Source organism: Crocodylus porosus, unplaced genomic scaffold (assembly GCF_001723895.1).
Source record: "Crocodylus porosus isolate Cpor-Errol unplaced genomic scaffold, CroPor_comp1, whole genome shotgun sequence".
Lineage (NCBI taxonomy): Eukaryota > Metazoa > Chordata > Crocodylia > Crocodylidae > Crocodylus > Crocodylus porosus.
In genome coordinates this window covers 15,767,097-15,781,183 of record NW_017728916.1, presented here as the reverse complement: position 1 = coordinate 15,781,183, position 14,087 = coordinate 15,767,097, and positions in this window count along the sequence as shown.

Genomic DNA, 14,087 nt, shown 5'->3' with positions numbered 1-14,087 from the left:
GTTCTTGCAGCCTGAGGGGTTGGGCCTTGGGGGTCTGCATGGGCTGTCCTTCTGATGTCATGGACCATGTGGTGCTGGTGTCACACACCACGTGACTGGGGGGTTGGGGTGGGGTTGTTGATGACACACACCACATGACTGGAGGTGGGGACAGTGTTGCTGATATCACCTACCATGTGACTGGTGGTGGGGGTGGAGTTGCTGATGTCACACACCTCGTGACTGGAGGCGGGGGTGGGGTTGGTGATGTCACACACCATGTGACTGGGGGTAGGGGCGGAATTGCTGATGTCACACACCACACAACCAGGGTCAGTGGGCAGGTTTGGTGATGTCACACACACCACATGACTGGGGGGCGGGGTGGAGTTGCTGATGTCACATACCACGTGACTGGGGTCAGGGGTCGGGGTTGGTGACATCATATACCATATATGGGGAAAGGGGCATGGCCAAGGGGGCAGGATTTCCAGTCCCGCCGACCTGTCACATTTGCATTGAAGGGTGTAGAGCCTATATACTACTGTGGTGTACTTACTGATTCAGCCTGGCATGTCCTGGTCTCAAAAAATCTTCATTTTGGTTGGAGCCAGCCCACCAATCAGGTACAGGCTGAGCAGAAGCAGGCAGGGGTGAGGAGCCTCCTCAACCTGATTGAAGCCTGTATTTTGCAGGTCCAGGAAGACTTTGGGGTGGAGCCTCCAAAGCAAATAAAAGGAGCTCTGTGCTCAGCACACATCAGCTGTACTGGGGAGATGATGAAGGAAAAAGGAGCTAAGAAGAGCTGGGGAAGAGCTACCCAGAGGGTGAAGAAGCACCCAGAAGAGTCCCAAAGACCCCCCTCACTGGGACTGACACCTCAGCCCCATAGGTGCATGGAGCGGTGCAAGGGACTCAGATCTTGGGGCTGCTCGCAGTAGTCTGGGTCTGTATCCCCGGGCGGGTGGCCAGGGAGCAGTGAACAGATCGGTGCACAGAGTCCAGACCCTGAGAACCACTCAAGGTGGCTCGGGTTTGCAACCCCGGCAGGCAGCTAGGAGCGTGGTGCAGAGATCACTGCATGAAGGGTCCAATAATGAACCAGGACTCTGGGAGCTGCTTCAAGGTGGCTTGGGTCCCCAACCCCTGACACATGGCCAGGCTGCTGATGTGGCAGCACCCTCCAGTGGGACCAGGAGCTGATCGAAACCCATTGTTACACAAGGCAGCCTGGGCCTCCAAACCCTGCCATAAGGAGAGAGCCAAATGGTGCACAGATTGGTGCACAGGGCTGTGAGCTGGGAAAGAAAGCCCAGGCAATGGTCAGCCACTGTGCCAGGAGAGGCACCCGGCCCACAGAGCTGGAGAAGCCCTGCATCACCAGGTATCATGAGTGTTGGGAACAAGGGTATCCTGTGGGGGAGGGAACTCTCAGGAGGGACCAGCAGAGGCCCCTGTGAGGTAGGAGGTCCCATCTCAGCCCATTAGGGGCTGGAGGGGCCAGGAGTATTGTTCCCTTTTCTCCTGGCAGATCTGTGGTCAGACTTCCCCTCATTGAATGGGGAGACCCTAGCACAGTATCACCCTGAACACCCAGAAGGGTGAGTGAGTGCTTCAGATTTTGTTATTAGAGGTTTTACTCTTATATGAGAAGTGTATTCTTATCTTTGATTTCCACTGAATACATGACAATGTTCTTTCATGGACTGTAAATAGTTAATTGCCTTTATCCCTGTTGATGTGCCACATTTACCTGTGTTTACTTATACTTACCTGTTCCAGAACCATTACTTACCTATGGGGGTTGAAGTTCTATGTGATGTATAAGCCAAGTATATCATATAGTCCTGTACCATTGAATAAGTGTTTATTTGTGTGTGTGTGTGTGTGTATGTATGTATATAACTTAATTTTATTAATTAATAAACCTGTATGTAGTTAAGCAGTTGAGTCCTGGCCTGACTCTATAGGGAACTGAGGGAAAACTGTGCAGTTGACAGTTCCCTCCCACAGCACCTTTGCCTGCTGACAATCCCCTTCAATTTGGAGGGGGGGGCACATACCCTGTGTATGCCTGGGCTACAAGGTTATATCAGGGTCTGTTTGGCTTAGAGTTTTTGTCAGATGGAGCTGCATAAACATGCTCTTCTCTCTCAGAAAAGCAACATGAGATTGAAGGATGGGGAAGTCTATTGACAATTCTCTAGATTTATGGCCCCACTCAATGTAATACAGACTGATAAACCCCCAACGACAGTAGGGGGGACCAATCCTTGTGCCTCAGTTTTGTTCCACGCTAGTGGTATGGGGGCTGGAGGGGGCAGTTTTTCGAGTGGTACAAGGTCAGTGAGGATCATCAATAGATCAGTATCAGTCTTCCACATGAACAATCATCCAGCCAAGACCACAGTGAATATCAGCGAAGGAAAAGCATCCTTTCCCATGAGCATATCACAGTTAACCAAGGAGTCACATTAGACTGTTGCCTCATGTATAAACATCACATTCAGGAGGTCAGCAATAAAGTCTCTGCATAGGTAGCTGCTAGAGGTGCACTGATATTGGTCCCATATTGGATTGACATCAATATAAGGAAAACTGACAGTATCAGCAATTGGGTTTTTTTGGCTGATGTGGCTGACAATGTTGCTGATAAATGCGTCATCTATGCACACAGCCACATTGCAACACACAGGCAGCCAGGAGTGCTGCCCAGCAGTGTGAAGAACACCCAGGTCTGGCTGGTAAGTCTTTTGTGGGGGGGTGGATTGAGGCTCCCATGATAAGGGAGGGAGTGGGGCTGGGGCTGGGGCAGGGGCAGATGCTGCACAGCCAGGGTGGGGCACAGATTAGAGACACAAGGGGATCAATTGTGGGAGTGTGGAGGGGTGGATCCCACTATGCACTCACCCCCAGGAGGACATGGGGGATGTGTGGCCCTAAGTCTGGGGCAGGGTGGGTTGCTGCTGTAGGCTGGAGTGAGGGCAGAGCTGAGCTCTTCCAGGTGGGGGGGTTAGGCCAGTCTGCACTTGGGGCAGGCGGTGGCAGTGCTGGGTTTGGGGACTAAAGCAAATTTTGCACTCCCCAGGGGTGCATGCAGTGCTGGAAGCCATCCCCCATTTCCCCCAGACAAGTCACTTATGGCTCCATCCTATGTCCCACCTCAGCTGGGCAGCACCTGCCCCTGCCTCAGCACCAGCCCCACTCCCTCCTTCACCACAGGGGCACCCCCCCATGCCTCTTCCTTCACAACAGGTTTACTAGGCAGATGCTGCTCTCCATACAGCCCAGCTGCATATTGGAATCAGATTGATATCATTCAATACAGCTCACTAAAAATTGACCGTTGGTATCAGCCCAAAAAATCTCTATCAGTGCACCCCAGTACCTACCTTAAGATGTTTAGCCAAAACAACATAGGGGACCAACTTCAAAGTGCTCAGAACCACCGCACTTGCAACAGTATATGCCCCAGCAGATTATTGTGCTCCTGTATGGTCCAGGAAATTGTTGCACTAAAGTGCTTGATACTATACTTAACTGCACATCTTGCACACACATATATATTCCCTCCATTCTTAGGGACATTAGACCAAGTAACATAAGAAGACAGACTAATTGTTCCCCTGTTGCCAGGTTTCTGGGCCCATAGAGAACCTGGTATGCCAGATACTGTAGCTTTGTGTGTTGAATTACAGTTAGATAACAGGTGGAGTGAATGGAAATGTTTGTTCAGATTACTCTGGTCTGAAATCAATTCTTACAGTGTTTTATACCAATAGCAAGTGAGTCTCCCATTATACATGACCTTGACAGAGAAGCATAAGTCAAGCTGAACAGACTGAGATTTGGATACAGATGCTTCAAAACAACATTGTACAAGATAAATATCTTGGACAGCAAGCACCCCATGTAGGTGTGGCATCCTCAATCAGCACAGCAGTTAATCAAAAGCTGCAATCTTTTCAAATGCCCGGAAGTGGAGGAGGGTTGGAAACAGGAGCTTTGCTGACTCTTGCCAGTAACATCCTGGGGGTGGGGCCACCCCAGTGCTTGGGCACAGGAATCGAGCTCTGGCTAAGGCTAGAGCACCATCGTGTGAGGGGGTGTGGGCAGAGTGCTGCAATACTTCATGGAATGTTGGTAGAATGTGGCCTGCCATGAGTTGGGATGTGAAGTGGTACAGATGTTCATTATGGTCCTCTAGCCTACAGCACTAAAGTCTGATACCACATCTATCCAGGGTTATCTTAGAGCAGGATCTGCCATTTTTACAGCACTCTATAGGCCCTGATCATCCATTTGGTTATCGCTGTAGAACACTTTTTGCAAGGCTACCATACAATTAGTGTCACTTCTGTACCTGGCCTCCGAGACCCAGCCTCTCAGTCTGTTTCCTTCCATGGTTTTCCATGGCTTCAACTCAAGGAGCCAGACTCCAGTTCTTCCCCTGAAAAAGGAACTTTGGATCTTGTTGTGGAGACCAAGTGTAATCCAATGTACAAAGCAGCAAAGAAGACAGTCTCTTTAGTCAAGGCATTTACCCAGGCAAAAGCCACCCATCCAAAGGTTTTCAACCTCCCTTCTTTCCTAGGCCCCACTTCTCATCCAAAAGGTTATGCATTTCCTCTATTCCCAATCCTGTTTACACAGCTCTGAGCCTAAGATACTCAGCTGTTCCTAAGATACCTAAGATATTCAGCTGTTCCTTTTCCAGCCTTTCCAGCTCCCAAAAGCTCCCAAGCAGGTTTCTGACTCCAGACTTCTCTGCCCAGAGATGCCATACTGCTTCACCCAGGCTGCTCCCCATTGCTATGTTTATCTCCTCTGGACACCTCCTGGGTGTTAGGCATTTCACCTTCATTGATATAGCAAAGCCATTCAAATCTCTGCTGATGCTAAAGATCCATTGTGTCTGTTCTGCATGCAACCAGCATTTAACCCCTCGTTTTCTGTACAAAGGCTAATGAAATAAACAGTCACACAATAATATAACATGAACACAGTTAAGACAGAAATATTACAACAAACTGCCATAGATCATCACACACCTTAAAATGTGAAGAGCCTTTGAAATATAAAAAGCTTATGGAAGTTGAGTAGAGTTCTTAAAAACTGCATTATGAAAGTATTGGGCATCTTTACATGTGCTCCAGGGTGGAAGATGCTTTAATTAGAGGAGCTCCCAAGAGGCACTCTAATTTAAGTTCCCACAGCATTTTGTGTATTCAGTGTCCCATGCTTCAAGCTGGTGGCAGGGTGCTTTAATTAAAGCTGATTCAACCAGCTTTAGTTAAAGCACTCATGCTGACATTTTGAAGTGCAGGGATGCTGAATGCACATGATACCAAGGCTGCTGGAGCAGGCTAATAAGCAGACTCAATTGAGACTGCAGTGATGCATTCTAATTAGAAAGCATTAGAGTAGACATTGGGCATGTGTATAGGTGCCCATCGGGGCCTTAAATCACTGGTGTCCCAAAAAAGTAGTTCTGAAAAAATTCAGCATCCATTCTGAGATTCATGAGGCAGGTATGGCAAGCATATAAATAATGCTCCCCCCCACCACTCCCACCCCCACCCAAAAAAAAGCAAGGCTGTTCAGCTTTTAAATATCTGATGACAGATTAGGCTGGAGAAAAATATTCAGTATGTATAAAATATTTTTAATATTTATATTAAATATAAAATAAATATAAATATAAATTAAATATTAATAATACTTTTTCTATCTAAAAATTACTAATTCCATGGGCGCGTCCAGATAAGCATGTACTGAGTGTGCCTGAGTGTGCCAGTGGGGAGGAAACACAGGGGTCCATGCTTTTGAGATGGGCCAAGAGGCACATGTAGGAACAAAAAAATGTTTTCAGTGTAGGAACAAAATTGGACCCCTGGATATCCAGGGGTCAAAAAAACCCCCTTGCTCTGGAGAACAGCAGAGCAAGGCACAGTCCCAGACCAAGCCTGGAGGAAACACAGGGGTCAGTCCTCCAGAAGGGACACTCTGGTTCCAGCCAGAGCATCTCTTTGGTGCTCCTGCTGCCCCCAGCACTGTCCAAGGTGAGTTAGGGAATGGGAGTAGGGTGGTTATAGGTGTGGCTGGGTTTGAGTGTGTGTGAGGGGTGGCATGGGGATGTCAGGGGGGTGTTGGGAGTGGAGGAAGTAATCAAGGTTATGGGTAGTGGTGGGGGATGTCAGGGGGTGGGGAATGGAGAGCCAGACTAGCAAGCTGTATGGGTCTAGGCTGGGTCCTGCCACAAGTCACTTCCTTACAGGCACAGCGGGGCAGACGCGGGACCCAGTGCAGCATGTGGAGACCATGTTCCAAGCCCAGCTGGGTCCTGCCAGCCCTGGGGTTGCTTATGCTGTCTGGCTGGGCTGGTCCCATGGTGGCAGGACCTGGTGTGGCACAGGACTAGCAGCATGAGCATCCCCAGGGCCAGCAGGACCCTGGTGGGCTCAGCATGTGGCCCCCGCATGCTGTGTCAGGTCCTGCTGCCATTGGACTAGCCTGGCCAGGCAACATGAGCAGCCCAAGGGCTGGCAGGACCTGGCTGGGCTCACCACGGGGTCCCCAAGAGCTGGGAGCTGCCAAAGGTAAGTTATGGGCCCTGCACAGGAGGTGTGTGGCCCTGTAGTGTGCCTGGGACCCAGTGCAAGGGGACTGGGGCCCTGCAGGAGATAGGAGCTGTGGCTCTCCAGGGGGAAGCTTGGGCCCTGCAGGGGGGGCATTCTATGTACTGTGGGGGGGTTGCACCCTGTGGGAGGGAGAGGACTCACCCCTCCTGAGCAGCCCCTCCCACAAGGTCTTCCACACCCACAATCCCCCCAGCAGTTGCCCCACACTTACCCACATCCCTCCACACACACCCATCCACCTTCCCCCAGACCCCTTCCCACCCCCTTCCTGTAAACAACACATCCCCCCGTCATGTGCAAAGAAAACCAAAACACACATCAACACATAGGTATTTAGAATTTATTTTATCATGATGATAGAGACACTGGTAGAATTCCAAATTGCTTTAACATTGTAAACATACCCATAAAGCAGTGTGTGTGTGTGTGTGTGTGTGTGTGTGTGTGTGTGTACTTTTGCTTTAATTGTGGAAGAACATGGATTTTGGGGTATTTTTAAACATGGATTTGGGATGCTGCTGCAGCAGTCCAGCTGGCACAAGGTGTAATGTCCCCAGATACCAATTGGCTGGGCCCCAGCAGCTCCTGACTGTTTGTATCACCCTATTACCATGGGCTCTGAGGCCCACATGGCTAACTAATAGCTCCTAATGTATGGGGCCAATGGATAGATGACGCAACAAAATACTTGAGAAAACTAATGAAAAAAACAGGATAGGAGTGTCACGTCAGTCAAAAGGTCAAAACTTGAAAAATAAGTGCGCCTGAGGGGGACACCAAGCAGACCCCTCAGGTTGCACCCACCGGTCCTCAAAGGCATCCAATGTGCTGGTGGATGCCTCCTACAGGTGCTCTGCATACATGGATAAGTGAGAGGAAAATGGCCCCAGTCTCCAGGAACCTTCACAGCCAGAGCCTCCTTCCTGGTCAAATACAGGGCCAGGAGGAGATTGACCAGGAGGTCCTGGGACTTGGTCACCCCATCCATGGCCCCACCAAAAACAAAAAGGTGGGGGGTGAAATTCAACCCGAACCCCAAGAGGAGGCTCTGGAGGTGGAGATGGAGGGCCTGCAGCCTGGTACACTCGAGGCTCATGTGAACCAAGATCTCCCTCTGCCCATAGATGGGGCAGGAGACTGAGGTGTCTGTGAAGCTCGCTACATACATGCCTGTGGCAATGGATCTATGGAGGAGCCTCCAGATGAGTTCCTCAGTGGTTTGTAGGTTGACGGTGGAGTACAGAATCAGCCACTGGGGTGCCCCAGCCATGCCTTTACAGAGCAGGTCCTGCCACTTGGGCAGGACACAAAAGCGGCATGATGGGCAGTATGGGACATGAGCATGTAGAAGTGTCAGCCATGGACAGTGGAAAAGCGGGCTGGTCTGTTGTCCTCCAGCCAGATCAGGTGGAGTAGGGAGTGCTGTGAAGCTGGGCAAGGCACTAGCCCCACAACAAATTCCAGTGAGCTGGATGACACAGGGGGCAGGGACTCATGTTCGAGACTATCTAGCTGCCCCCAAACCTCCTCCATGAGGATCACCCATTTGATCTTTCCCAGGGGTGGGATGCCAGGTGCAGCTGGGGAAGCCCCTGGAGACTGGGACTCTCCCTCCCCCTGTGTGGTGGTCTTGGGAGGGGGAAAGGAGTCCTCCACATCAGAGGGCTCCAGTGGTGCCCGGATCTTCCTTTTTCCTTTATGCAACACCAGCAACCACCCTCTGGACAACACCTACTGGACAAGGACCCCTTTCCAGCCTGGATAGGTAGCTATCTCCCCCCACCTCCTTTTTCAACCAAGGACTTGGACTCTGCTTCTCTTCCCCACTGGGACTCCAACCCTTCCACTGAGTCTCTTTCTCCTGCTGAGCGCATGTGTATGCACCAATAAATTCATGGGGCTGTGTAGTGCGTTTAATAAAACTATTATTTGGACCCCTAAGTTAGGTTTTTCTTTACAATGGTTTGGCCCTGCTCCAATCTCTGCTCCTTGCCCCTCTAACTTCTGTCTCATTTCTCCTCCTCCTGCTTCTGGCTCACTGTCACCTCCAACAGCTGTCCTGAGCTCCTTTCTGCCTCCAAACCCCTTGTTTCTTTGCTACTGTCTTATCCCCACTGCCTTTTCCTTTTCCCCTGAGCAACCAGGTTTCTGCCTCAGTTTACTTCCTGGCTGTCTCCTCCTTGCCACCACTTATCTACACCCCCCCAATATCTCAGGTGTCTGCTCTCAGTTTCCAGCCCCAGTCTATCTTAAATAAACCCAAGCCTCAATTCCTCAGCCAGCCTCTCTGTAGTCCATCAGTTCTAACCCTGGTTTTGGAAACGTTCACTCCGTACACTTTAACTCTCTCTCTCTTACCTGAACCTTCCCCCAAGTATCCCAGGTATGCCAAGCACACACCTACACACTCTACCATCCAAGTTAGTAACTTATAACCCACCTACACATACACACAAGTATGTGTGTGATCTGGTGAGTGTGTGTACACACACAAACACACACACACATGTCATTGTGTGCATGATATACAATTAGTGATTTGTGTCTAACTCTTGGGGTGTATAGTGTATGTGCTTGAATTTATGATAGTTATGCATGTGCCTAGGTCAGTAGGCAGGAAGACAAGTCAGGATCAGATGCAGTGAGGTAGCTGTGGGGGATGGTAGGAGCAGTAAGTCAATTAGGAACTGATCCACTGCAGGTGTGGTGTCAGGTGGTGCAGCAGGGAATCTCCCTCTCTCCTGAGAGGGGCAGCAGCAGAAAAAATGGCAGCAGCAGCAATAATGGTAGGAGCCATCCAGTTTAGCCACTCAGGGTGTGCTTCTGGTGAAAGTGGAGGTGAAGGTGGTTGAGTGGCCTGCCAAGAAAGCTGGGGCAAGCAAGGTTCCTTTAGGCTCTGGCAGTGATGGTGGGGGAGGGGCCCACAGGCAGTGCAGGCTCCCTCCCCAGGCTGTCTCCCAATCGTGACTTGGCAGGGGCTGGGCAGCAGGCTGGAACAGGGATGCAGAAGCTGGGGTGTGGTGCACTGCAGTGTGAAGCAGGGGCCCCCTCGAGGGGTCAGCAGTGTGAAGCAGGGAACCCCCCTGCAGGGGCAGCAAACAACAGCAGCAGGAAGGAGCAGGGCCAACTTACTCCAAAAGCTCTGAGACCAAGCCAGCAGCTAATAGTAGACAGAGGCAGGAAAGGGCTTGACCATCTTCTCCCCAGAATGTCCCGAGACCAAGCTTGCAGCAACATCCTAGGACAGGAAGGGGCATGGCCAACTTCCTCCAACAGGCTCCTCCCTGAGAAACTCCTGAGAGCAAGTAGTCCTGAGCTGCTTACCAGGGCAGCCTTTTTTACTGCTGGGGACAGCACAGGTGCTGGACTTGGGCTCTAGCTTTCCCTGGCTGTAGATAAGGGAGGAGCCAGACAGGGTTATTTTGCCACAAGTGGTACAATTTGCTCCCCAACAAAGTGCATGTCTGACCACATGCACTGAAGCAACAAGCCCCAGCTCAAATTTGCACCACTTCAATTTGAGCTGCTGCAGATGCATGTGCTTGCATGTGTGGATGCACCCAGTGAAGGAAATTTCTGTTTGAGTATTTCTCGTGGTAAACATCACATTTATTATTTTCAGAAAACAGCTGACATTTGCAGAGCTGACTGTGCATATAAGCTGATAGAGAATAGGTTTAAGTTAGAGATCAGAAGGAAATATTTTATAGTTGGGGTGGCCAAAAACTGGAACCAACTTCCCAGGGAAGTTGTCCTCGCCCCTACCTTAGGCAAATTCAAGAGGAAGTTGGATGATCACCTGTCTGGGGTCTTGTGAACCCAGCATTCATTCCTGCCTGTGGCAGGGGGTCAGGCTAGATGATCTGTTCAGGTCCCTTCTGACTCTAGCTACTATGAAACTATATTATTGTATCAGTTTCATCCTTCATTCTTCACAGTTATATTATGCATAAACTATATATGGAATAGCCATACTTTGTATAAATTGTTATACAAAGCAATTTTTGACTGTATTAAAAAAACAGTTCTCTCCCATACATTTGACTGAATGTAATAACAACTGGAACAAAAGATGATTCTAGGGGGGGTTGCTCTCTACATTCTGATTCTTTAGAATTAAGAAGTGCTAGTCAAATACTTGTCTGATTATTCACATGCTTTGTAATTGTAAAATAAATTATGATTTTTCTTAAATTATTCAGCAAAATATTTGGCCTCCCTGGTTATTTTAAACAACTTATTCAGAGTTCACTTCAACTGTGAATTGAATGACATTCATACTTCAAATTAACAACATGGTAAAATTTGACTTTGCATTCTAATAGGTAGACTCTCTTTCCTATTTTTGTGAAAATTAGATCTTATCTCCTGATTCTAATCTTCTGCTAGTAAGTTAGGACTTGCTGCTGAAGCTGGTGAGAGCTTATTAGAGGACTTAATTAGGCTTGGAAAGTATTTTGGAGATAGTGTTAAGTGTACAAACTGGCATATCATATCAATAAGGCAGTGACTACTCAACTAATATCTCAGCATGCCTTTTTGGTTGGTCTACCAAGTTTTGGAAACAGCAAGAAATGGAGGAGCGAGTAGATGCTGAAGAATTTTGTTTCCAGAAGCACATGAATGAAAGGTGGTATGACACAGCCTGATAATGCAGGAAACAAGACTGGAAAGTATAATGGAAATCATGGCCTAGAATGCACTATTAAATGAAAAATCAAAGATTTCCTAGAACTTCTTTCATCTTCCTCAAAAAGAAAAAAGATGAAAGGATCATTTGCCAAATTTTGAGAGAGAACGAGGAAGTGGAATATAAATTGGGGAGACTCTTGCACATAATTTAGAAATATTTACCCTCATTCTTATCAAAATGCAAAAACAGTGTTTGATGCACAATACCTCCCACTCTCCCACAAGGATAAAGGCTTATTTCTTTAAATACCACAATGCTTCCATTGAATGCTTACATTTTCCATCAGGTTAAGTGAGAGCCAGGTTGGTTCTTTAAATATTTCACACTGAACTGAATGCTCCAATAAATAACACCAGGGCCATTCCAGGCTTAGTAAAACTACCATTTCAGTAAAAAACAACTCAATAATTATACATAATATTGCTAAAATTATTCTCATGGTATTATTTGCATCAAAACTATTAAAAAATTTAAGAGTTTGGCTTAAACTGTAAAAATAGACATTTTCACTTAAGTATCTAGTTGTAATGAGCACCTACTTCTTTTAGATCCATTCAGTACTTAGCCATTTATTTATTTAAAGTACAACTGTGTCAAATATTAGCTCCGCTCATTAGTATGTATATACTTGGTATTCAAAAGAATGCAATTGGTGACAGCCCCCTGTTTTCACCTGGAGTTCATGACAGACAACGTAGGTGTATTATGATTGGATCATTTCAGCAATTGAGTAACAAATATAATCTTGTATTCACATGGCATATTTTGCCAATAGTAATATGTGAAAGCCCCTACTTACCTCTTACCGTAAGTGAAGAGATCCAGCCTAGCGGCAATTTGTTGGCAATTATAGGCGGTAGAATTTAAATATTCAACATACAGATGGAAATCTCTCTCACTTCTTTTAGATACCAGCTCAGCACATTCATTATGTAGCTACCAACTTTTAGGAGCCTGATTTTTAAGCAACCAATTTTTAGAAAGCCTTGGAAAATGGTTTAAAAATGAAAGCAATTCACCTATGTGTTTGGAGAATTGGAGGTTAGTCTTAAACCCACTTAATAGCAACTATGTTCTCTTTAAACATAAATAAAACATGGATTTGTAGGATGAGTCTGCATTAATTTCAGATTTGGCTTATAGTCCTGGTTCCTGCTGCTGCAAGCCCCACAGCTGATGGGCTTTTACCAGGGGCAGCATTCCATGCACTGCACCCCCCTGCAAGCCTCATCATTTGATGAAGTTCACAATGGAGGTCCACAAGTGTAAACCTGGCCAGCAGCAGGGCTTACCGCAGTGGTGCATCCCTGTGACTGGGAGTCCTAGCCACAGGGGAGCACCTGGCCACATATTCTATTAATGGCATAGTAGAACACACCCTAAAGTTTTTGGTGTTTTTGTGACTTGATCTTTGTTTTATCATGCCATTAACTGAATGAACATGTAGCTGAGCTGCAACTTAAAGTGTGGTCAACTGGATAATTATTCCTTCAGTGTAATATGTAGTTGGGTCCAGAATTAATTAAATGCCAAAATGCCCTGAATAAAAACTAGATTTTCCTTATAACCCTTATTTTCCAAAGCCTCATTTTCCTTTCCTTATTGAAGTCTTAACTTTAAAACTTTCTTTCTCAGGCACAGGTATAGGCAGTGGAGTCCTGGTGTGGTTGTGCATGTGTAGGATGACTAGAGGTTGGAGTCTTCTAGAACATCTGAACTCCTAACCTTAATGATGTTATGACCTATTTTTAAAAGCTGAACATGCGCAGTGTGTTATTTGTTTGGTACCTGGGGGATTATGGAAGTTAGGACTGTTATGCTAATGAGTTATTATGGGTTGTTGTCAGAGTTTGATCTGTACGGTCCTAGCTGTGATTGACTTTGATTTACATTGATGAGAGAGTATTGATTGGATCTCCACATGATTGACAGGTGGCACAGTTTGGATGTTATAAAGCCTGTCCAGTTTCAGGGCGGCCTTTCAGGGTTATTGACAGGGTTAGAGCTCGCTGAGACTTGCTCTGTCTCATGCTCTTTCCCTCTTTGATTGGTGTGTGTGACTGAGTGTGTGAGTATAACTAGCATACAATTGACTTAGCATTTGACTAGTGTTGGTTGTTTGGAACCCAGAGTTTGTTGTTGAGTGAGAACAGTGTGTGGGACAGTGTTCAGGAGCAACGACAGGAGGGTCTTGATCGCTTGCCAGCCACTCAACTGTGTTATTGCATCGTGTCAGTCAGGTAAAATATCACCCCCCCCTTTTCTGAGATGTTTAGTACCCACCTGCATGTGAAGGAACAGCATAGAAATCCTTAAGGGTGTGAGGCTCCAGGGCAGGCCTTCCCTGCCTGGAAGCTCGCTATACAGTCTACCACCTAGGGTGACAGACTGGTGTTGGGTTCTTTAACTGTATGTTGTCGGTACAGTGGTTATAATACTAAAATAACTGTTGTTATTTTCTTGTAGTTGTTTCTTGTCATAATATACTCCTGTTGTTAACTTTACATTTGTGTGTATGAAGTTTTTATTGGTAGTGTTCGCATCTCCGGTCAGGGCTGGGCAGTAGGCCAATTTCCAGGGGGGATTTAGCTCTATGGTGTCCCTTGCATGTAGTAGGGAAGTTGGTAGGCTTAACAACCCTCTGTGAGTGTTTGAGAATGTGGGTGGTTGCCTGAAGTGGTCCATGGGGTTCTCCGTTTTATTCTTGTGTCCTTGCCATCTTTTTCTCCGCTCTTTACAGGCATATTTGTAGGACATCTATATACACCTATACA